Source organism: Pongo pygmaeus, chromosome 1, assembly GCF_028885625.2.
Source record: "Pongo pygmaeus isolate AG05252 chromosome 1, NHGRI_mPonPyg2-v2.0_pri, whole genome shotgun sequence".
In the NCBI taxonomy this organism is placed as follows: Eukaryota; Metazoa; Chordata; class Mammalia; order Primates; family Hominidae; genus Pongo; species Pongo pygmaeus.
This window is the reverse complement of record NC_072373.2, coordinates 126421239-126447134: the sequence shown is the minus strand read 5'-3', so window position 1 is coordinate 126447134 and position 25896 is coordinate 126421239. Positions and strand designations below refer to the sequence as shown.

Genomic DNA, 25896 nt, shown 5'->3' with positions numbered 1-25896 from the left:
CTAAAGATTCTGGAAAGCTTTTTTTATGATTCTGATATGTCACACATTTAATCTCCCATTTAAGAATAAAACACCATTAATTTGTGGTGAACTACCAAAGAATAATTTTCCAAAGAGAATAGTCAAAAATTAGAAAATAGAGTAAAACAGAGGTTAATCAACTCAAACGATGACTTTTTTTCTTCTCTTCTCCTTCATCAGATGTTTCCTGTGATCCTGTGCAAAACCTGATGTTGTGACATTAGTAGTCGTTGGACTTGAGGATAGATGGTGCACAAAAGGAAGCTTGTCCTTTTGGGACCTCGTTTTGAATCAGTTTCAGATGACAGAAAAATACTCTTTTGTGGCTGCTAAAGTTCAGGAATGAATTCTGGCAGTCTTACCCAATTCCCTAAAGCAGAGTCCACATTACCAACATCTAATTGGCAGGCTTTGCTTGTAACTCCCACTAGGGCCAGGGTAATGAATGGATTTAGTGAAGGTGTCCTGAGTCATCTGTACAGTGGCTGGTCTGGGCACTAAGGCTTTTCCTTATAACCTCCCCAGACATGTCACTCAAGGAGAAGAGAGAGAGGCTTATGTGCACACATAATGGGGACAAGACACAGCATTTTTATTAAATTGTAGTTCCAAAGAGAATTGTTCTCTTTATTTGATCTAGAAAAGTGAAGAAGTCTTAGGAAAAAAAAAAAAAAACATATTCTTGTTGAATCACTTTATTCTTTAATTTCCTATTTATAAACTTTTATATTTGGCTTGAATATCCAGCTAACTATGGTTGAATGGGACTTCATCCAGGCCTACTCCAGATTATTCTTTAGGCAGGCAGGGAAGAAATTTGGACCATTTCTGCCTAGAAAAGCATCTAAGAGTTTACTTTTATTACTAAGTAACTTTTATTCCCTATGTCTGAGAGAGAGAGAAAGAGTTTGGTTACTCCTAGTTTCATACATATCAATAGCATTAAACATTTAATGTTGATTCATCATTATTATGTTAATTTTAAAAATCATTTATGCCAAATTGTTTGAATGTAGTATTACATCTGCCGCTTCAGTAAAGTTCCACCAGTCTCCCAAATCCAGCAATCAAGATTGGACGTTGACAACTTCAGTGCCAATAACAGGGCCTCTCTCAAATTAGGAGCATAGGAGACAGGTTGAGAACAAGAATAAAATGGCAATCACGGAAAATTTAAAAAGTGATTTGTTGATGTCAAAGAAAACACTCTCACTTTCTACCAAGAGAATTTTGATGAAGTAATATGCTTATTTTCTTAACAAGCATTTTTAACACTGATTCCTCTTGAACTCATGTATAAGACATTGCTCTCTGAAAGTCACAGGGAATTGTATCTTTAGAGTATTTTCAAGCATTGCTATGTTCTTAAGCCCCCTTCATTTCCCAGAAGCAAAAATCAACACTCCAATTTTTTTAATGAATAAAAAGATGAAATAAAGTCTAAGGAACAAAATCCACATTGAAAAGTTAGGTGCTTTGAACTTTCTCATCACCTTACCAGTGTTTCCGCACGGGCAGTCTAAAAGACAACTCAGCAATGTCTGAATGGAACTGCAAACAATGGCTCCTTCACAAGTTGGTCTTTAATTGATTACGGCTGTGTTTATGGAAGCAGAAGAGAATTTACACAAAATGACAGATTCCCTTCATTCTGAGGGTGTTTTACTGGCATTCATGGTAAGGGTGGTTTTTCTATTGAACAGTCTTCCTCTCTTTCCCTACCTATATCCACCTGGTTGCCATCTAACTGAAAAGGCTATAAGTTGATTACTTTATATCACTTTTTATTAGTGTTTTCTGCTCAGTTTTTTTTTTTTTTTAAATGGGTAAAATTCACACTTCCTAGGATACATCTCATGTTCAGAGAATTCAAACAAGGTCTGGTTTCCCTTTGCTTGTCATAGATTCTTATATTAAATACTAGAGAAGATAATTAAATAGAAAAGTATTAGAACTCAATTCAGTAGGGTCTGTCTTTTGTCAATTTGCTTAAGGAACTATGGAGATTGGAAGTTTAGGAAATCATATGATTTGGTTAATTTATTCAGGTAGTAATACCTACTTTAATCATTTAACTATCTAAAAATATAATTTTAAAGTTGTGTTACATTTTTATGATGTCTTAGTGCCAGGTAGTGTTATAATCTTTCTACTAATTTGGAGCAGACAGAAATTAAAATTTAGCTATATTAACCTGTAATTGCAAAAAGCTTTTCATTTGTCTGTTAATAGTGACCTCTACAGGTCAATCATAACAATAGCATAGAATCCCTAGGTAGCTGCTCTAGACTCAAGATTTATTCAGTGAACAGTGGTATAATTGTACTACTAAATTTAAAATATCTTAGACCCTCAGTGCCAGAGTATATTTTAAATTTTTAAGCTCAAGAAAAGAATGTAATGGTCTTATATACATTTGTGGAGTATAATTTCAAAACAAACTAATACTTGACAAGGTCTTAGCTGATTTAGTCAAAGAGAATTAATAAATTTTGAAGAAATAGCTTAGAAGCAGAAAACCCTAAAGTGTATGTAATGTTAATCTTTTTATAATGTAAAATTAAGAAGACAACATTATGTTATAGATTCTTTTTCTTAAAAGTATGTGAATATGTAAAGTTGACATAAAAATATGAATCTATCTTACCTCGGAACTTTGACAGTATGTTTTTTCTTATTCACCAAGGAATTACTTTTAAAACAATACTACAAATGAGTAATTGTGGAACATTTGCATTTATAAGACTACATTGTACACTATTGTTTTCTTAATATGTTACTAATGCATGGTTTTTAAATGACAATGTACTTCGATAAGTCCACACAAGTTAAAGTATCCCAGTTTGAAATACTAAATTTGATAAGTTTATACAAATAAACTGAGAAATATTTCAATATTGCTACATGTAATTAAATTATATTTTGGACTTTTATTCTAAAACTTTCTTTTACTCAAGTCAGCTAAGAAAATAATCAATTAAATAACTAAGCTTTCTAGTTTTAATGTTATTTTTCTCTAGTTAAACCGGATGTTCTAATGAACACCTGAAAACTATAAATTCATACATCACATTGTTCTGACTCCAAACTCTTGTTCTTTCATCTATTTCCTGTATTTTTGACTTCACTGGGCCATCATGTTCCCTGAAATCTCTATATTTTTCCTAGCCATGGCACTCTCTTGTTAATACCTTACATTTCTTGACTCTATTCTATTTGTGCCATTAGGCTAGCAGAACTCCAACCCTCAATGTCTGCTTTTCTACCTTGATAGGCCTACTCTCAGAAGGACGAACTTGACAATATGAGAATATGATTAAGAAATACAAGTATTTCCCAGTAAAATGAGGCAGAATCTCTTGAAAATAACAAGATATGATTGAAATATCTTTGGCTTTCTGAAGTTAATTTTAGTCAATATTAAATGAATTTTTGCTCTCCCATTTACTTGCTAAGACTCCCTCTAAGCCTCAATTTCCTCTTGTGTAAAATGAGCATAAAAATATCTATATCATAGAAAAATTAGTATGAGTGGATGCTTAATATTTGAAAAGCACTTGGAATAGTGCTTGGCACAGAGTAAGTGCTTTATATGTGTTAAAGAAACTGATTCTACTAAAATTCACACAACAGTAATGAGTCAGAATTTTGAAAAATCTTGGAAGTACTCATTCTGTCTCATGTCTTTAAAAATGTTCTGCTTCTAATCTTGCCATTAAAAATGGAATCCTATTTTTATGCATGCCACATACATTTCACTAATTATGTTATTAACTCTGTAGTGCATTTTTCAATAGAATACTGAAAATGATATTTACTATATTTTATTTTAAAATTATGCATAATCACCTCACACCCATTAGAATGGCTACTATTAAAACTAACAAAGAAAATAAAAAAAAAACAAGTGTTGGCAAGCATGTAGAGAAATTGGAACTCTTGTGCATTCTGGTGGGAATGTAAAATTGTGCTGTGGCTATAGAAAATAGTGCGGAGATTCCTCAAAAAATTAAAAATAGAATTACCACATGATCCAGCAATCCTACTTCTGGGCACATGTCTAAAAGAATTAAATGCAAAATATCAAAGATGTATTTGCATATTGTGTGTTTTATAGAAGTACTATTCACAATAGCCAAGAGGTGGAAGCAATCCAAATATCCATTGATAGATAAGTAAATAAAAAATGTGATATTTATACACACACACACACAATGAGATATTATTCAGCTATATAAAGGAAGGAAATCCTGTTACATACATGGAATGTATGTAACACATGGAATAACCTTGAGGACATTATACTAAGTGAAATAAGCTAGTTACAAAAACACAAATAATATATGATTCCAGTTATATGAAGTATCTAAAGTAATCCAATTTATAGATAAAGAAAGTAGAATGGTGGTTGCCAGCAGCTACAGGGAAAGGGAAGTGGGGAGTAGTTAATGGATATAGAGTTCCAATTATGCAAAGTCATGATGTTCTGGAGATCTGTTGCACCACAGTGAGAATATACTTAGCACCTCTGAACTGTGCACTTAAAAATGGTTAAGATGGTACATTTCTGTATGTTTTTTACCAATATTAAAATTTTAAAAATTATGCAATATTTTAAGCATAAAGGAAATTTCCCGAAATAATATATTAAGCATCCCTGTGTGCATCACATGTATAAATATTACAAACTTAAGATTAGAGAAGTACTTCCTGGATCTTCTTGCCTGAATGTCATGAAGATCTGTATTCTGAATATAAGAACCTGTTATAAAAAAGGGTTTGGAGGGAGAGAGCAGATATATAAATATATAAATAATCTGATAAGGCTCAATTTAGCAGTAGATATAAGGTAGTTTAGATGATGAAAAGATGTTCTGAATTCAGATATTTTGTAGAGTGCATTCAGATACATTGCAGAAATGATAAAATTTTGTTTAATGATGTCACTTTTTCTATCTCCCAAACTCTCACCAAAAATGCCTAATTCCTTAGAATAAGTTCCATGAGAACAAAGCAAAAAGAGTATCTGTAGGAAAATATTAAAGGTAGCTTCACTTTATTTCAAAATCTCATGGCAGATTGCATACCTAATCCATCTATTTACCAATCTGACCAATTCTGACATGGGATGATTGAAATACACATAGTAACACATTTAATTTATTTTTTAAATAAAGGTAGACTTACAAACAAAGAGTAGGCAGAATTTGGCTGATTTGTTAGACAATGAAGATTGTGCTAATTAAATTAATGTTATTTTTCATATATTTAAAAAATAATTCAAAAATATTTAAGGAGTTTGATAAAATAAAAATATTTTTTATAGAATATTAAATTAGCAATTATTATTCTGGCTCCTTTTGCTTAATTGTTCCTTCCTCAATTTATCTCTTTCCTCTCATATTTTACTATAAGCAGCAAAAAGAAACCAGGACACACTTTCCATACTTTCACGGAAATCTCTTCAGCTAAGTATTCAAGTTCATAACTTACGAGTTAACTTTCCACCCACTGACAGAATATAATTCAGCCAAGTTTTCTGCTACTTTATACCACAGACTGCCTTTCTTCCTGTGTCTAATAACATGTTCTTTATTTCCAGCTGAGCCCTCACCGAAATCTTTTTTAACATCCATATTTTTATCAATAGTCTTTTCAAGACAATCTAGGATTTTTCCATCATTCATTTCAAAAGTCTTCTAGGCTGTACCCAGTACTCAATTCCAAAGCCACCTCCACTTTTTTAGCTGTTTGTTACAGCAGCCTACTCTATACCCTACTGTCAGTACCAAAATCTGTATTAGTTTCGTAGAGTTGCCACAACAAAATGGTTCTGAACAAGGATTTTCAAGGGACTCTAGACAACCTAGTACAGTAGGCATTAAATTGCCAAGGCATTTTTCATGTTATTAAAGTAAAAGTGGATTTTTTAAAAAATGAAGTGTTTATAATACACAATGGCAATTACGTACTTTTGCAACTTATTGAACTTTCAGCTTATAATAAAAAGTTTAGAAGTCAACTTAGAATATGTGTGGTACATAATTTTTCAAAGTTATTTGGAGTTGCAGCACGTAGAATAAATACACTTAGTCTTGTATGGTGCAAAAGTTTCTTAAAAGCAGAGATATTGATTGGTATTCAGTAGTTTGACCACACTGAGATTTGTCTGTCATCAGTATGATCCAATACACTTGAATGAAATAGAATGGGATAGAAAAAGTCTAAAATAGTAAAAGGTGAAAGATTTATATGATTTGAAGAGAAACCAGCAAACATATGAAAAAATGCTCAGCATCACTAATGATCAGGGAAATGCAAATCAAAACCACAAGGCGATACCACCTTAATCCTGCAAGAAAAGCCATAATCAAAATTCAAAAAATAATAGATGATGGCGTGATGCAGTGGACAGGGAACACTTCTATACTGCTGGTAGGAAGTACAGCCACTATGGATAGCAGTGTGGAGAGTCCTTAAAGAACTAAAAGTAGAACTACCATTTGATCCAGCATTCCCACTACTGGATATCTACCCAGAGGACAGTAAGTCGTTATCTGAAAAAGATACTTGCACACGCATGTTTATAGCATCACAATTTGCAATTGCAAAAATGTGGAACCAACCCAAATGCCCATCAATCAACAAGTAGATAAAGAAACTAGTACATATATATATATGATGAAATAATACTCAGCCATAAAAAGGAATGAATTAATGGCATTCACAGCAACCTGGATGAGATTGGAGACTATTATTTTAAGTGAAGTAACTCAGGAATGGAAAACATCGTATGTTCTCACTCATAAGTGAGAGCTAAGCTATGAGGGTACAAAAGCATAAGAATGACACAATGGACTTTGGGGGCTCAGGGGAAAAGGGTGGAAAGCAGGTGAGGGATAAAAGACTACAAATTGGGTTCAGTGTATACTGCTCAGGTATTGTGTCCACCAAAATCTCACAAATTACCACTAAAGAAACTACACATATAACCAAACACCACCTGTTCCCCAATAACCTATGGAAATAAAAAATTAGAAGAAAGAAAAAAAAAGTCTAAAATAGATTTTATTCACAATGTAATGAAGTACAACTTACTTACTGTAACCAGTTTTATTTTTCTATATCCATACCTTGCAAGGGATATTTGTTTCTTGTAGCTATGGAAATATTCAGAGCTTTTCATAAAGTTTGATTTGACCCAACTGTCTTATAAGAACATCATTCTGTATAAGGAGATATTGTTACTGCTGCTAAAGCAGTGGTCCCAACCTTTTTTGACACCAGGGACCAGTTTAGTGGAAGACCATTTTTCCATGAACCAAGTGTAGGGGGATGGTTTTGGGATGATTCAAGCACATTACATTTATTGTGTACTTTATTTCTATTATTATTATATTGTAATATGTAATGAAATAATTATACAACTTACTATAATATAGAATCAGTGGGATTCCTGAGCTTCTTTTCTTGCAACTAGATGGTCCCATCTGGGGGTGATAGAAGACAGTGACAGATCATCAGATCATCAGGCATTAGATTCTCATAAGGAGTGGGCAACCTAGATCCCTTGCATGCACAGTTCACTTTCTTTTTTTTTTCAGACAGAGTCTCACTCTGTTGCCCAGGCTGGAGTACAGTGGTGCAATCTCAGCTCACTGCAACTTCTGCCTCCCAAGTTCAAGCCATTCTCCTGCCTCAGTCTCCCGAGTAGCTGGGACTACAGGTTCACATCACCAGACTGGCAAATTTTTTTATTTTTAGTAGAGATGGGGTTTTGCCATGTTGACCAGCCTGGTCTCCAACTCCTGGCCTCAAGTGTTCCATCTGCCCTGGCCTTCCAAAGTGCTGGGATTACAGGTGCAAGCCACCATGCCCAGCCTGCACAGTTTACAATAGGGTTCACACTCTTATGAGAATCTAATGCCATCACTGATCTGACAGAAAGCGGACCTCAAATGGTAATGTGAGCTATCGGGAGCGGCTGTATATACAGATGAAGTTTTACTCACTCACCCACCACTCACTCACTTCCTGCTGTGTGGCCCAGTTCCTAACAGGCCACAGACTGCTACTGGTCTGTGGCTTGGGGGTTGGGGACCCCTGTGCTAATGGAACCATTTTTGGAACATAAGAAACCATATCTGAGTTAAGTCTTAAAAAAAAAAACACTGCTGAGTTTTTATCAAGCAGTGGAAGTGGAGAAGGGTATTTCAGGCATAGGACATGGAATGAGCAAATGCATGTGGGCATGAGAGAGCATGGTTCATCGGAAGAAGAGCAAATGGTACAGTCTGACTGCAGCTTAGAATACTCTGGGAGAATGTAGAATGTGAGACCCAGATTATAAAGGTGGATTAGGGAGATGGTCCTAGGTAGAGGGCAAATGCAGCCTGGGAGGTCACTTACAAGGCCTGATAAAAGCCAATAGCTGTTCATAAAGCTTTATTTTAAGAGTTGGTAGGGATGTAGAATCAATTAGATTTTGTGATGTGAAAATCAAGTGGTGAAAAAAGTTCTAAAATTAACTCAAGATATATGGGTTGGGTAGCTATTGGCCCCAATAGAGATGAGAAAAGAAAAAGCATCTTTAACATTTTCAGGATGTATGTTGTCTGTGTGTGTGTGTGTGTGTGTGTGTGTGTGTATTTGTGTGCATGTATGTGGGAGAAATAGAAAATGAGACTGACTCACCTTTTTTATTATGAGGCAACAGGTACATAGCTATTCATGAAAAAAGGGGTTCATGTTGTTCTCAGTTTTTTGACATTTATCATTAGAAATAATTTCTAAAAATCATCAAAACTTTGACAAGCTTCAGAATAACAATAAAATAGATAAATGAGGTAGACCTTCTAAAATGTGATACAAAGACATGGAAGCTTATTTATCCAACTCTTTCTAGAATATCATATTAAAGAAAAAACAATGGGCTTAAGGCTATGAAATTTGACTTCCAATCCACAACTCACTAGTTTTGTAACCTTCAGTGGGTCCAAGGCTGTTTTCATATCAATATGTTTCTTCAGTCTCTAAAAACTCTATAATGTTCATCTTTTCCTTGTGTTTTATTCTGAACTAGACATTATTTTTCTCCATCTAAATTTTTAGAGCCTTACCCCATGTGTTCTTAGGTGAATTCCTTTAAACCCACATTTGGAATTAGACATCTTTGAATACCCTTCTTCATTTTACTTCATTCTTCAACTGCAATAAATAGTAGAAAATAATGAATTACAATTGCTTGCTGTATAATACTTATACTCATACAATTTAAAAATATAATTTTTTTAATAGGTATACAAATTAATGTATGCTTGATTTTTTCAATGTTGACAAAATTATGAATAATTTAATTATGTATTTTTTAATAACATGCAATATTCCATAAAACGTACACTATTTATTATGCTATATCGGTAAACACATTTTTCTGGAGAATGTTATTTTTTAGAACTTTATTTTTTAAGCCTTTAATGTAGTGCTTGAAGAATTAGAAATACAGGATGATGAAGCTACAGGTGTGAACAGCCTTTAATTACTCCAATGTAAATTAAATTTATAGTTTTGAAAAAACCTAAAGGATTAATCTATGTTTAGTTCTAACACTTCAAAATTTCCATTTATTTTTTAATTTATAAAAAATTCTACTTAGGTTAGGCCAGGTGTGGTGGCTTATGCCTGTAATACCAGCACTTTGGGAGGCCAAGGTGGGTAGGATCACTTGAGGTCAGGAGTTCGAGACCAGCCTGGCCAACATGGTGAAACCCCCATCCCTACTACAAATATAAAAATTAGCTGGCCGTGGTGTCACACACCTGTAATCCCAGCTACTCAGGAGACTGAGGCAGGAGAATTGCTTGAACCCAGGAAGCGGAGGTTGCAGTGAGCTGAGATCCCACAGAAAGTGGACCTCAAGTGGTAATGTGAGCTATGGGGAGTGACTGTACAAACAGATGAAGTTTTACCCACTCACCCACCACTCACCTCCCACTTTGTGGCCACTGCACTCCAGCCTGAGCGATACAGTGAGATTCTGTCTCAAAAAAAAAAAAAAAAAAGAAAAGAAAAATTCTACTTAGGTTAAGCACTCAAAGGTTTCCATAAAATTTTCATTTTTAATCCAACATTACTAAAATTATCAAATTTTTTATCAATTTCAGTTTATAAATAACATAAATTTTTACATTAATGATAGTGATAAGATGGATATATAGAATCCATAAGTAATCCAAAACTTTATTTCAACCAATGTCCTACTTTCCATGCTATTTATGAGTACTAATAAGAAATATTATAATTTCCTATATTGATATTTTTATGTTCTATTTCCTCTGACAAAGACTGAAAGAATTATGAATATCAAAAATTCAGGATAAGTTATGTCAAGTCCAATAATTTGTTTCCAGCTGTAAGGGATTATTAAATTTGTGGTTTAAACATTTAAAGTTTGAGTAAACTTTTTCCTTTTTGTTAAAGTTTCGGCGTCAGAGATAAATATCTGATTTGAATTCTTTGCACAGGTTACTTGATGTGGTAAATTCCACAAATGGCCACAGTTTTTTGCAATTCTTTCTATAAAAAAGTGAAGTGGTTTCTCTATCTCTTTAATTCAAGCATGGCTAGTGGTTTACTTTGGCTAGAAGAACATGCCAGAAGTACTATTCAGTAAGTTCCGAGAATGGACTTCAAGAAGCTTTGCAATGTCTTCTCTTGCTCCTGAAATTCTGACACCATCACATGAATGATCTCTGACTAGTGTAGTGAAAGGTCGAAACAATGTCAGAAGCTTATCATTCCTGTTTTCCTCATAAAACCATCATAAAGGAGCCAGCCCCAGCCAGTATACAAAAAGATCACAGACACTTGTGAAAGGTTTGTCAAGATTAGCCAAGTCTAGCCCAGACCAGAAGAACTGCCCAGTGGAGGCTAGCCTGGAATCATAAACAAAATACATAGAAATTTAAAGCTGTTAACTTGTGGTGTAGTATGTTATGAAGCAAAAGCTAACTGATGAAGTTGATAAAACTTTTATGTACTATAGATTTCATATTAACAAAAATATTGACATCTATAATGCTGATGATCTGTTCTGGAATGTTGTAGAATCGAACTATTAATTGAATGACAAAATTCCAAAAATGGCTGGAAGAGTACCATCATAAAAACACATAACTATAAATCTGTATCTCTCATTTGTTGATTTTGGCCACAGTTAGTGTCAGTTATTGTGCTCCTGGGAATATGTCATTTCCTTTCTACATCGGTCTTTGCACATCCAGGTACTTATTGGGGGAAGTCTTCTTATCCTGTAGGACAAAGTTAATGACATAGACATGTAAAGGGGAAGTCAAGTGCAGCTGTAGGAAAGTAGTTGTATGAGACTAGAGATAAATTAAGCATTACTTTCCTATCACTCTGGTAATGGTCTCAAACCTCTGTGGGCCTTCTATTTCATGTGGTGCAGATTATAAAACATGGGACGGAAATTCTACCTCTATCCAGGTTCAGAAGAAAACAGTACTTGCTTATGCGGGGTGTACTGTTTTTACAAGCCATTTCTGAGATGGGAAACTATTAGGTCAGTGCAAAAGTGATTGTGGTTTTTGCCATTACTTTTAATGCAACAAAGTTCTATAACATCTAGTAAAATTAGAGCTTTGATATTAAATTATTCCCACAAATTTTCACAACCTGATTGTTTTGAGTGTGTTTATACTGCAGAAATTTCATCAATAACTTCATGTGATACAACTGATCCTTGGCCAGGGAGATACTGACTTCCATGAGTACTGTTGTCCATAAGTATTGTCTTCTATTTTTAGCCTAAGTTAGGGTTAGGCTGCATTAAAAGTCATTGATGCATTAATGATATCACCTCATGTTTATCTGTTAGGTAGTAGTCTTGAAAACATTTCCATTTAATTGTCACAAAAGTTCTGTTTTACCTCTAGAAATTTATTCCTTATTTCTTTTTTTCTCTTTCTTTCTTCTTTCCTTCCTCCCTCTTTTCCTTTTTTCCTTCCTTCCTTCCCATGACTCTTTTTCTTTTCTTTTTCTTTCTTTCTTTTCTTTTCTTTTTTCTTTCCTTCTTTCCTTCTTTCTCTCCTTCTCTCCTTTCTCTCTCTCTCTTTCTTTCTTTCCTTTGTATCTTTCTCTCTTTCTTTCCCATTGCATTAGCTCATTTTCACACTGTTATAAAGACATACCCGAGACTGGATAATTTGTAAAGGAAAGAGGTTTAATTAACTCACAGATCCACATGGCTGGAGAGGGCTCAGGAAACTTACAATCATGGCAGAAGGCAAAGGGGAAAGAAGGACCTTCTTCACAAGGCAGCAGGAAAGAAAGAGGAAAGCCCAGGGGAAACTGCCATTTACAAAACCATCAGATCTCGTGAGAACTCACTCATTATTACCTGAACAGCACGGAGAAAACCGCCCCCATGATTCAATCACTTCATACCAGGTCCTTCCCTTGACGCATGGGGATTAACGGGATTACAGTTTAAGATGAGATTTGGGTGGGGACATAGCCAAACCATATCACCAATATTAGAAAAAAATGGGAAAGTAGAGCTAAAATACCTAGTTTATTAATTATACTGAATATGACCAAAATAAGCAAGAAACACTGGAAGACTGAAAGCTAATATGGAAAAAAAATCAGACAAATATTAACTAAAGTAATATGCATATTGCTATAGTAACTACAAAAAAAAGCCTTAAGGCAAAAAATATATATATATTCCAGACCAGGTCTGGTGCAGTGTACCTGTAGTGCCAGCTACTCGGGAGTCTGAGGCACAAGAATCGCTTGAGCCCTGGAGGCAGAGGTTGCAGTGAGCCGAGATCATGCCACTGCACTCCAGCTTGAGCTACAGAGTGAGATTCAGTCTCAAAAAGAAAAAAAATTCACTGAATATATAGAAATTGTTGATGAATTCAAACACACTAAAAGAATAAAAAAGCTTTTATTTACAAATAGTCAACATAAAGACAGTGAAAAGTCAAGCCATAGGTAGAAAAATATACTTGTTGCATAAATTTGATGAAGTGTTTATTTGCAGAATATGTAACAACCACAGATGTTCCCCCAACTAGTGATGGTTCTACTTACATTTCAACTTTATGGTGGTGTGAAAGTGATACTCATTCAACAGAAACTATTTGAAATACCCATACGACTGTTATACTTTTCAATTTCAGTACAGTATTCAAAAAATTACAGGAGATATTCAACACCTTATTTATAAAATTAGCTTTGCATTCAATGATTTTGCTCAACTGTAGGCTAAGTATTCCTAGCACGTTTAAGGTAGGCTGTGCTAAGCAATAATATTTGGTAAGTTAAGTGTATTAAATGCATTTTTAACATGATATTTTAAATTTACAATGGGTTTATCCGTATGTAATCACATTGTAAGTTGAAGAGTATTAGTGTAAACATATTTTTTGCAAAAAAAATCAAAAAATCCACTATGTGGGCAAAGATCTCAAAAACACATCAACAGGTAAACTAAAAAAGAAAAAAATGTAAAATTATGCTTGAAATTACAAGCAATCAGAGAAATGCAAATAAAAGCAAAATTGAGATACCACATACCAGACTGAAAAAATATTAATCTAACTATATTGGCAAGGATGAAAAACAAAAGTGCTTTTCACGTAGTAATTGAGTTGCTACATTCCTACTTCTCTTTTTATAACTTTAAAACACTAAACAGTAATACAATCAACAAATGTTAGGCTAGATTCCCCAAAAAACAAGACTGAAAGAGGAATTAACATCTAGAAAGATTATTAGGAGAGTTCACTGTGTGACCACACCTGTGAATGGCTAAATAAAATAATATTGGGCAGTGGAAGAAGTTGAATTATTATAAAGTAACAAAAGGCTTCAGTCCATCAAACAAAAAGCTCTGAAACAACGATGTCACTTCAAAGTTGTACGGAATTTAGGCAAAGGGAGCTGTAACTTTTTTGTTTGTTTGTTTAGACAGGGTCTCTCTCTGTAGCCCAGGCTTGAGTGCAGTGGTTTGAATACAGCTCACTGTAGCCTCAACTTCCTGGGCTCAAGTTATCCTCCTGCCAAAGTCCCCCAAGTAGCTGAGACTCTAGGCACATGCCACAATGCCTGGCTAATTTTTAAAATTATTTGTGGAGACGTGGTTTGCCATGTTGCCCAGGCTGGTCTCGAACTCCTGTGTTCAATCCATCCACCCGTGTCAGCCTCCCAAAGTGTTGGGATTATAGGCATGAGCCACTGCACCAGCCGGGGCAGTGACTTTCTTGCTGGACACAAATCAGTCGTTGGATGAAGGCTGCCCCTGCAGACATAGTAAGGCAGATTCCTTGTTCTAAGGGAAATTTGGAGAGAAAGACTGAGCTATCAGAAACTAACACTGCTGGCATCTCTGTACTAAGAATCTTGGTACTGAAGGGGGAATCTGGGCAGTCTAATACGGCATTATTTACTACAGTCCACTTAAATCCCCTCAAATCCACTCTATATGTATAATAAGTTTACCATATCTGGTAATATCTCCTCTAATATTCTAGCTGATCATTTTTTAAGGAAAGTAAAAGAGAAATATTAATGGAAAAGCTTTAGCCCTATTACTACAGACAATGGTGACACTTTTTTTTTTCCTGAAAGTTTCTTGGTACAGAGAACCAGAAGTCATTGTGTAGTACCATAACAGAATTTATTGAGTCTTTTATTTTGACCTCTGATAGAAGAATTCCCACTCTGGCAACTGGAATGTCTAAAGCCAAAGAGCCAAAGCTGTGGGAATAGAATGTACAAGTTCAAGTGCGTAGCTGAGAGTGATGATAAATCAAGCCACTCCTACTTTTACTCATTATTTTATCCATCACATTTTTTCACTCATATTTTAAGAATATATATTGTAGCCATAGATAACAAAGTATCAACTACTATAATTCATTTAGCATTTATTTATACTGTGTTCTGGAGAATGGCTATCCATCTTGGCAGAATTTATCTCCAACCTGGAGCCCCAGCTTCAAAATTCTGTTGCATCGCTTTTATTAGACTGGTAGCTTTTGGATGAAGCATTGTGTAGACCCTATATGCAAGTGTCTACTACCACACCTATTTTGCTGTGAATAGTCTTCCATGTTTTGATACAGCAATATGCAGAATCCTTTCTTGGTGATTAAACATTCTCTAAGGACTTGGAAAATAGCTCTGGCTGATGCCTCATGGGTAGAAAAGCAGTAAGACTTGCATTTGATCTCCCCTAATATTTTAGCTTTTATCTATACACTAGGAATCAAGATAGAGCTCTAACAACTACTAAGTGTCTCCATTTAAAATTTATGTCAGCAACTAGAGAAATGACCACTCAGTGGGTCCATCAAATCAGTTAACCCACTGTGAAATGGACCTGGACCAAGATTCTATTTATGGGCCACCATAAACCCCAACTCTAACAGAGAATCATGATAATGCTTTGGATACCTGGGTACCAATGTCAGTTCAGACAAAGAATCAAACCATCTTCAAAACGTTTGAATAGTCCCCTTTCTTCAGTGTAATGATACCCTAAGAAATAGCTGTAGGTCTCTTGGGGGAAAAAAAAACCCTGAAGAATCTTTACTGCATAATGGCTATAGTGTTTTCATTCATTGGGTTCCACGTATGAACACTTGCTCAGAACTAGAAACTGGACAAGAAATAGTGACTTTTGGCGGGTTTTAACCTCAGTTTTCTGAAAATTCTTCTTTAATTTTTTATAATATAAATTGTGCAATACCCATTCCGAACACTGTACAATAAAGTGGAACTCATTTATTCAGCAGTTAAGAAGGAAGAGAGATCAGAATCCTGGGCAATGAAACAGCTAGAACTGTGGGCCAGGTTACCAGAAAGGGGACAGCCTAATAGATAGGAAGCTCATAAGAATTCATGAGGATTACCTGCTGTTTTTTGGTCAGGAGCTAAATGGTAGAAGCAAAATGTGAGGCCCTACATAGCCAAGCAGAGATTGCCTCCTACAGGTCTGAAAACTGAATGATGATGCCAGAGTGCTGCAACAAACTGGAGTTATAATACAGGTACAGTGGAGACACTTCACTGAGAATTTTGGTCAATTACTTGAGTTCTGCAAGGCTACATCTCATGAGTACTGATGCCCCATTACAGAAAGAGCTATACTATAAAGAAAAATAAATAAAACCATGCCTGAAACATACATAAAATTCACCAGTGATTTAACAGTTTTCCAGAACATATTTCAACATCCTGTAAAGGAAGACCACTTAATCTAGACTTTCTTTTATGTACTGAACCACTCCACAGTGTCTACTAAAATTATAAATTACTATACCTGAAAGAAACAAGGAGGGTAATCCACATGAAGAATGTAAAAAGCAGCCAATAAAAACAAACCCAAAGAAAACCCAGATGTTGGAATTAGCAGACAAGGGCTTACAGGAGCTCTGTTCAAAGATTTAATGAAATACGTGGTCATAGTGAGTGAGCAGGTTGGAGATTATGGATGCATATTGTAATCTCTAGAGAAGGCATTAAGAAAAAGAAGTATGAAGAGGAATAACTGAAAAACTGACTTAGTGAGTGAGCAGGTTGGAGGATGGGAATAGAAAATAAACAAATGGATTTTCTAAAGCTGAAAAGTACTATATCTGAAATGAAAAAAATACTGTTTTGATTTAATAACAAATAAGATATCACAGAATGAAGAGTTACTGGGGTAAATATATATCAAAATAAATTATTCAATCTGAAGATTGAATAGAGAAAGGAGATTACAAATTAATAACCAGGGCCTTTGTGCCATGTGAACAAGTATCAAGCAGTTTACCAAGAATTTTAGAGGACAGGATAGATACAGCAAAAAACATATTTCAGAAAACCATCATCAAAGAGTTTCCCAAATTTGATGTAAAAATCAAGTTAATATTCAAGAAGTCCAAGGAATCCAAAGAATAATAAATACAAACAGATCCACAGTACAACTCTTGTAGTCAAACCTCTGAAAAACAGAGAAAAAACAAATATTCCAAAAGCACCTACAAACAAATATACAGGGAAAGAACAGTAAGAATTATTGCTGACTTTTTAGGAGAAAATCTGGAAGACAATGAAACATCTTTGAGGTGCTAATAGAAAAAAGAACTCAGAAGTCTATATTAAGTGATAATATCTCATGTAAATGAAGGCTTAATGTTAACATTTTCAAATAAACAAAAGCTGAGAAAATAAGTCACCAACAGATCTATTTTACAAGAATGATAACGGGAGTTTTTGAGGTTTATGAGAATGACACTACGTAGAAATCCATACAAGAATAAATGAAAAGCACCAGAAGTGCTAAATTGGTGGGTAAACATTAAAAGAAAAAATATATATATTTGCTTCAAAACAGTATTTTAAAGTAGAAATAAGAACACTCTATTGTGGTGTTTATTACATACATAGATTTAAAGTATATGACGACAATACTCAAAAGAATGGTGTGCAAATGGAATGTTACTGTTGTAAGGTTATTACACTTCATGTGAAGCAGCACAGTATTATATTAACTTGAAACAGACTATGTCAAATTAAGGATGCACATTGTAATCCCTAGAGACAGCGTTAAGAAAAAGGAGTGCAAAACGAAATCACTGAAAAACTGACAGGAATTTAAAAAGTAATTTTTAAAAACTAGCTTACATTGTTGAGTTGGGTTCAAAGGTGAGGAGAGTGAGACAGAATTTGATGAACTGTAGTATAAGCAACTTAATTAAAGTAGAGGTGAGTAATTAAAAATATTTTGAGCTGATTTCTCCTTTTCATTGTTGCATTTTTACTCTTCAATATACTGTATTACCAGCTAATTTGTGAACTCTTTAACTCTGTTGGAGTTGTTAGCAGTGTCATATTATGAATGAAATAAGGCTTGATATGTAATATTTATGTTTGCCAAACATGAAGAGCTGAATCCTTGGTGCCAAGATGTTTGTCAAGAGCCAAGAAAGCATCTGTGTTAACGGGATTATGAGATGTAAGGCACAAAATGCCAAAAATCTATTAAAAGAAAAAAAAGATCACTTGATGAAATCTCTGAAGAAAAATACCTGTGAATACAGGGCAAAGGATCCATTTGTAGGCCCACTCATTTGAAGCTCCTGATAACATTAACCCTATAATGGTTAATGGAAAGAGGTTGAACTTGAAGGAAGGCTGTGAAAGATGCTAGAATATAGATAGGATTTTAAACTTTTGAAAACATTTACTTACTTCAACTTGGCTTGAGATATTCTAACTATTTTGATGATGTCGTGGGGAATGGCTTATGTCAATAAATTTATATAAGACTCTGGAAGTCAAAGTAACCAACAGAATGATCCTTGCTATGTTACTCAAGAATCTCAGAGAGACTATAACTCCTGCAGAGAATCACCCTTAGAAGAGGACAAATAAAACCCTTACTTCAAGCCCCACACCTGAAAGTTTCCACACTTTGGACTAACATCCTTAATATTTCCCAAGTTCCCTTATGGTTCTTGAAACCATCCAGGGCCATCCAGGCATGCTAAGTCCAGACCAGAGCCCATGTGGACCACAGTCTCTGTTTTTCCCCTTTTGAGTGTTCTCCAAACCTCCATTCTGTGTGTGGTCTTGACCAAATGGTGTTGAGTAGTCTGAGATTTTCAGGTATACTAACTGTGCTTGAGCCCTGGTTCCTGGGACATGGTTTAGCAAATGGCTCACTCCTGCTGGCCGAAGTAGTATTTCTGTAATGGTGTATTGTGAGATTGGCCCTAGAATCATACTCATATGATAATTTTCGATGACTCATTCATGTTGAACATAAGCCAAGATCAATGCTATTGGCTGCCATTGGTTTATCATCAAACCTTGGCCTTGAACTCTATGTATGGCTCTGTGCATGGGTTATCCTTTGTACATATTTTAACCATAGCATCAACTTTAATCAACAATACAGAAGGGATATGGGAGTAGCAGTCAACATTCTTTACTCTGTGAACCTCTGCCACTGGCACACAGAGTGGTCATCCCACCTTTCTGCAGACTCCACATTACATGTTAAGTTATTTTCTAGTGGTGCCCATTAGAAGGCTTTTGAAATGATAGCTCTATGATGCTAATGGTCTCTTCCAATTAATGTTCTCTATTGTCTTTAATCTGTGTAGTAATGTCATGATCTTCTGGGTACATTTTAAGACTTGCCAGGTGAAGAACAGCCAATGAGAAAACTCTTCTTGCACTGCCAACAGGCCCCTTATCTTTTATCCCCACTGTTGGCAGTATATGTAGGCAGGGGTGCAGTCTGTATTGAAAGAGATTATCTCTTAGGAGTGCAGTCATTATTGCCTACGAGTTCAAGAGAAGACATCGTTGAAAATCAGTTGTTCTAAGTTTATACTATTCAATTCCTAGTAGTAAGTTTACTAATAGCAGAAAAGTAATGATAATTTATGAAATTATAATTACATTACATAAGTTATCATTACATTTTCTGCTTGCTCTAAGACTTGCATGAGTATCATTACCAGTGAAATACTTTGAGAAAGGCATTGTAAGCCAGTAATCACAGCAGCATGACGGATGACATGGAACCATAAGAAATGACTGACCAGCATTAAATAAGTGGCATAAGAATTGCAGAGGTGAAAAGACCTGCATTGTTTTAATATTAATAGATTCCAAACAGCCATGTCATTGTCAGTAAGAAGTGTTGCTGCCTTTTTCTTGTAATGAGAGATATAAAATTATCCAAGAATTGCACTTTGACAATAAAGAACAAAAAGAAATGGTACCTCGATCTAAATGAGAAAGGATAGTGTCTAAACACTACAAAGAATCCTCTTGCACTGTTTGGCAACTGTAAAAATGTATATGCTTCTTCTTTATTCACTGCTCTAAATCATCATCATCATGCCTTATAGGGACTCATTAATTTTGCAAATTTTTAAATCAAATTATTTATTTCAAAGGCAAATCCCACCAAAAAATATTTTCCTGCTGTCCCATATATTCTAGCAGTGGCCCTATTTCTTGGAAAAGGCTGGGACAGAAAATGGGCATAAGAAAGTGAGAGAAGAGTAGAATGAACAACTATTTTTGAGTGTCTGTACTAGATGTTTTATATTACCTACTCATTTAATTATCACAATTGCTTATAAAATAGACATGAATCTATTGCTTACTGAGAAACAGAACACAAAAAGGTTAAACAATTTGTTCAACATCATACAACTAATAATGAACAGAACCAGATTTAAAACTCAGATCTATGTCACTGTGTAATTTTTCATTTATGATATACTAGGTAATGTTTAGAGCTAAGACAAATAATTTACTTCTATCAAGAAGAGTTTATTTCAACAAGATAATTGGTAGAACAAGAATCCAACATTAAAGACATTTCAGCAATAGTCTCTACAACTGTGTAATTTGTCCTTGTGATTTTCAAAGAGTCCTTTTAATCTTCCTTGGCATTCTTCCCTTTTTAAAAAAACTCGTTAGCAATGTAAAGCAAACTTTAAAGTAGCCGTATCTAGTTCCCTAAGGATGGAATATAACAATGACTTTACTTGTGACTTTGCTGCCTTCAGTGAAAATAGGTCCATTGAACACTAATTTAAAGAGTAAGGTTAATGTAGTTATAGGAAAACTCATCAAGGAAAATGCTGATCTTTAATTCTAATTGCTCAATTAAATAGAACAACTGGAAAAGACCCATCCTATTTGGTGTCCAGGTAAAAATAAATGTAGGCCGTAGAAAATTTTTTAAATTCCTGATTGATTTTTCTATAATCTCCAAGTTGTTTACTTCAGGGCAAATAATCTTTTATTTTGGCCACTCATAACACAAAGAGATGACTAAGATGTAGGTAACCCTAATCACCAGACACTGTTCTAAATGCTTGATATGTATACTATTTTATGTAATCTTTATATCTTTCTAATGAGAAAAATACTATTACTAATTTTAGTGCCATTTTGTTGAAGAGAAGTGAGAATGAAAATCTCTGTCACTTCTCTAAGGTCACACAACGTTTAATGGCAGAGTAGAATTTTAATCCAGCCAATCAGGCTTTAGAGCCTATCCTTTAATCACTACCCAATACAGCCTCTCTGTACAGTACAGTGGTGATGAGTACAGATTCTGGAGCCAGATATCCTGAATTCAAAATACAGCTTCACTACATACTAAGTATGTGACTTGGAGCTTAATTTCTCTCAGCCTCAGTTTCCTAATTTGCATAATGGAATGATATATTATACCGATCCTTACCAGGATTAAATTAGGTAGTCCATGTAGAGCACTTGGCTCAGTGCTCAATAATTACAAGTATTCAATCATTATAAGCCATGATTATGGTAATGAAGTAGCTCTTCTCCTCTATTAGATAAGTGGGGTGAGGCAGATTCAATGAGAGATAGCCTAATTCTTTTGTAACATAAGATGGGCAGAGAAATAGCCAATATATGGGTATTTTAACATATAAATAATACATACCCTTAACCTTAGAGTTATGATTTTAAGAAAGATCTCAAAAATACTGTACTATTCATTCATGGAAATTATAATATTATATTTTATCTAATCCAAGAAGCTATTGATAAGATGTCCCATTACCATTTATTATACAACATTAGCAAAATGCTCCCAATTACATTGTGATAAATGGCTTTTCGCTTATAATTTTATTGAAAACATCATTTTGTATTTAGACAGCTTTTTAACATATATAAGAAAAATGTTAGTAAAAGAATTTAATCCATTTATTAAAAACGTTGTTAATGTTGGACTCTATTGGTTTTCAAAACAATATTGTTCTCTGTCCCATCAAAATAATTGGTAAGGCAGCATTTCTTTCTTTTTTTTTTTTTTTTGTTTTTTTTTTTGTTTTGTTTTGTTTTGTTTTGTTTTTTATTTTTTTTAATTTTTTTCTTTTTTTTTCTTTTATTGTAATTATTATTATTATTATTATTATTATACTTTAGGTTTTATGGTACATGTGCCCAATGTGCAGGTAAGTTACATATGTATACATGTGCCATGCTGGTGCACTGCACCCACCAACTTGTCATCTAGCATTAGGTATATCTCCCAATGTTATCCCTCCCCCCTCCCCCCAACCCACAACAGTCCCTGAAGTGTCTTGTATTCTAGTCTTCCAAGATTTTCTTTCAAGTTGCTGACAACCAATCTAAAAGTTGTGATGCAAGTGTTTTTTTCTATTTTAGTAAGCTCATACTTTTATTTTTTCTCAATTCAATTACATTTTGTTAAAATTGTAGTAGCATCTGTTTGAAGACAACAGACTGTTAACAAATTGATGTTTCAATACTCTAACAGTTATCTTGTGTGATACATTAATATGGTCATAGCAGCCTCTTTTTGCTTTCAAATTTGTTTTATCTACTTCCGTGGATTTGGCAATTTTTCCAGTTTCAAGTGCATCACTAAGTGTATAGTAACAATAGGTCTAGTTCCAACAACACATGTAACTTAATGAGGTGAGTAAAATATAAACTGCTATGCCAGGTTTAGGTGTGTACAGGCACCAACCATTATGTCACAATTGACACTTAGTTGACAATAGTTGTAAGATGCATATTAGCTTCAGATATATTAATATTTGGAAAAAATAAATATCTTCAATTTGATGAAATGTGGTACCTTAATTTACTACATTGCTTATCTGATTATATAAACACATCTGTCACATCATTCACTACCTTCACTATTGACAGCTTTGCATAATTAACAGGAACATATTTAGCATTCCCAAACTTCATGGAATAGAGATAGCTAGTATCCTGTCACTGTGGTATCAAGAGACATACTGTCTACTAACTCATATGCAAAGAATCAAAATAAAAGCTTATGAGCTGTATTTAATCAAAAGTTGACCTTCTGTATGTATGTCATATTTATATTCAGACCTTCTTCTAACATCCAACACCCGTCAATGAACTTAATTATTCTGTGTTTTGAAGAAATATAATATAGCGTGAGGGTATGCCCAGTTCTTTCTGTATCTGTAAGGAAATAATAATAAGCCTTACATTAGAGGTTCAAGGTTGTATTGCAAATTTCAAAAACTGGGATCATTTAGTCATCAATCTTTTGCTCTTTCCTGTAAAATCTGCTGAAAAGGCTTACAAAAAGTTTAGAACTTGAATTCAACTGGATCTTTACATCTCCAGCATAAAAAAATAATTTTTTGAAGAGTGACCATTAAGATATGTATCCTCTTAAAATCTTCTTCACATTTATATTGTTTCCTCCAATTGTTAAAGTTCTCCTTTAATATTATTTGTTTTCTGAATATGCTGCTGCTTTAATACTATTTGTATTCTGAGAACGCCACGCAGAAGCAATCAAAGGCAGTATAATTTTTCAAAGTAGCTACACAATTTACAGATAATAGAGGCTAGAGATTAAAGAACAAAAGGAACATTCTGATTAAAACTGAAATGTCAAATTTAAATCTTTAACAATCTTCCTTAACAAACTAAGTCATTCTCTGTTCTTAAACACAAGGGGACAAGCACTCTACAAGAATTTGGTCTATAATTACATTTTTAAGTACTTTTTTTATACTGATGTTTTATTTTATCTCTGGTATTTATCTCTTTGAGGTATTTTAGCTCTCCCAATTATTTTAGAAATTAGTCTTTTAATATTTCAAATATTTTAGGTATTTCAAGGTACTTAAGAAATTAGAGGGAAGATATGCAGTAAATCTCTGTTCATGCATTTATCGATGCATCTTAATATATTTATTACACAGTATTCCGTTATAGGTTGTGAGAAATATAAAAATATATAATTCTAAATGTCTGTAGCAAGAAAACCCAAGAAGATGAACAGTGAAATTATATAGTGCAAAATATGATGAGATATAATTTTAAGATTGCTTTAAGACTTAAAAGACATTTCCATGTATGTTGTGTTAGAACCATATCAGTTACAATTAGTTTTGACTTTATAACAGAGATGCAGTTTCAATGACTGAAGACAGTGGTGGTTCATTTCTAACCTAGGCCTCCAAGGACATCCTAGGAAACATCTTCATTTCTGTCAACCATAAGACAAAAAGGAGCATAGAGGATCACTTGTAGGAGTGTTTTAGGGGCCAGACCTGGAAGGAGCACAGATCAATTTCATATTCCACGGGCTAGAACTTAGTCACATGACAACTTTTAACTTCAATGAAAATGAGGAATGTCTGTCAGCTGAGAAGGAAGAGGAGGCTATGGTTTAGGCTGGCACTTAGCAGTTATGTCACTTTTCCTTAGAGGATTTTTGTGATCATTAAATGAATTATTACATATGAAGCACTTTAAAGACCATCGAGGATAGGAAGAAACTGCATCAACTAACGAGCAAAATAACAAGCTAACATCATAATGACAGGATCAAATTCACACATAAAAATATTAACCTTAAATGTAAATGGGCTAAATGCTCCAATTAAAAGACACAGACTGGCAAACTGGATAAAGAGTCAGGACCCATCAGTGTGCTGTATTCAGGAAACCCATCTCACGAGCAGTGACACACATAGGCTCAAAATAAAGGGATGGAGGAAGGTCTACCAAGCAAATGGAAAACAAAAAAAGGCAGAGGTTGCAATCCTAGTCTCTGATAAAACAGACTTTAAAACAAAAAAGATCAAAAGAGACAAAGAAGGTCATTACATAATGGTAAAGGGATCAATTCAACAAGAAGAGCTAACTATCCTAAATATATATGCACCCAATACAAGAGCATCCACATTCATTAAGCAAGTCCTTAGTGACCTACAAAGAGACTTAGACTCCCACACAATAATAATGGGAGACTTTAACACCCCACTGTCAACATTAGACAGATCAACGAGACAGAAAGTTAACAAGGATATCTAGGAATTGAACTCAGCTCTGCACCAAGTGGACCTAACAGACATCTACAGAACTCTCCACCCCAAATCAACAGAATATACATTCTTTTCAGCACCACACCACACCTATTCCAAAATTGACCACATAGTTGGAAGTAAAACACTCCTCAGCAAATGTAAAAGAACAGAAATTATAACAAACTGTCTCTCAGACCACAGTGCAATCAAACTACAACTCAGGATTAAGAAACTCACTCAAAACCGCTCAACTACATGGAAACTGAACAACCTGCTCCTGAATGACTACTGGGTACATAACAAAATGAAGGCAGAAATAAAGATGTTCTTTGAAACCAACGAGAACAAAGACACAACATACCAGAATCTCTGGGACACATTCAAAGCAGTGTGTAGAGGGAAATTGATAGCACTAAATGCCCACAAGAGAAAGCAGGAAAGATCTAAAATTGACACCCTAACATCACAATTAAAAGAACTAGAGAAGCAAGAGCAAACACATTCAAAAGCTAGCAGAAGGCAAGAAATAACTAAGATCAGAGCAGAACTGAAGGAAATAGAGACACAAAAAACCCTTCAAAAATCAATGAATCCAGAAGCTGGTTTTTTGAAAAGATCAACAAAATTGATAGACTGCTAGCAAGACTAATAAAGAAGAAAAGAGAGAAGAATCAAATAGACACAATAAAAAATGATAAAGGGGACATCTCCACTGATCCCACAGAAATACAAACTACCATCAGAGAATACTACAAACACCTCTATGCAAATAAACTAGACAATCTAGAAGAAATGGATAAATTCCTCGACACATACACCCTCCCAAGACTAAAACAGGAAGAAGTTGTATATCTGCACAGACAAATAACAGGCTCTGAAATTGAGGCAATAATCAATAGCTTACCAACCAAAAAAAGTCCAGGACCAGATGGATTCACAGCTGAATTCTACCAGAGGTACA

General features: G+C 34.4%; 1 long non-coding RNA gene across 1 annotated transcript in view; it reads right to left on the bottom strand.

Moving 5' to 3' along the window:
- LOC129032980 (uncharacterized) overlaps nucleotides 1-25896 on the bottom strand; it is a 108814-nt gene that overhangs the window by 41744 nt on the left and 41174 nt on the right. Inside the window, exons 5-6 of the long non-coding RNA XR_010123854.1 lie at nucleotides 10009-10057; nucleotides 9141-9228 (exon numbers count right to left, since the gene is read on the bottom strand). This is a non-coding gene — a long non-coding RNA (uncharacterized LOC129032980). The remainder of the gene's footprint in view (nucleotides 1-9140; nucleotides 9229-10008; nucleotides 10058-25896) is intronic.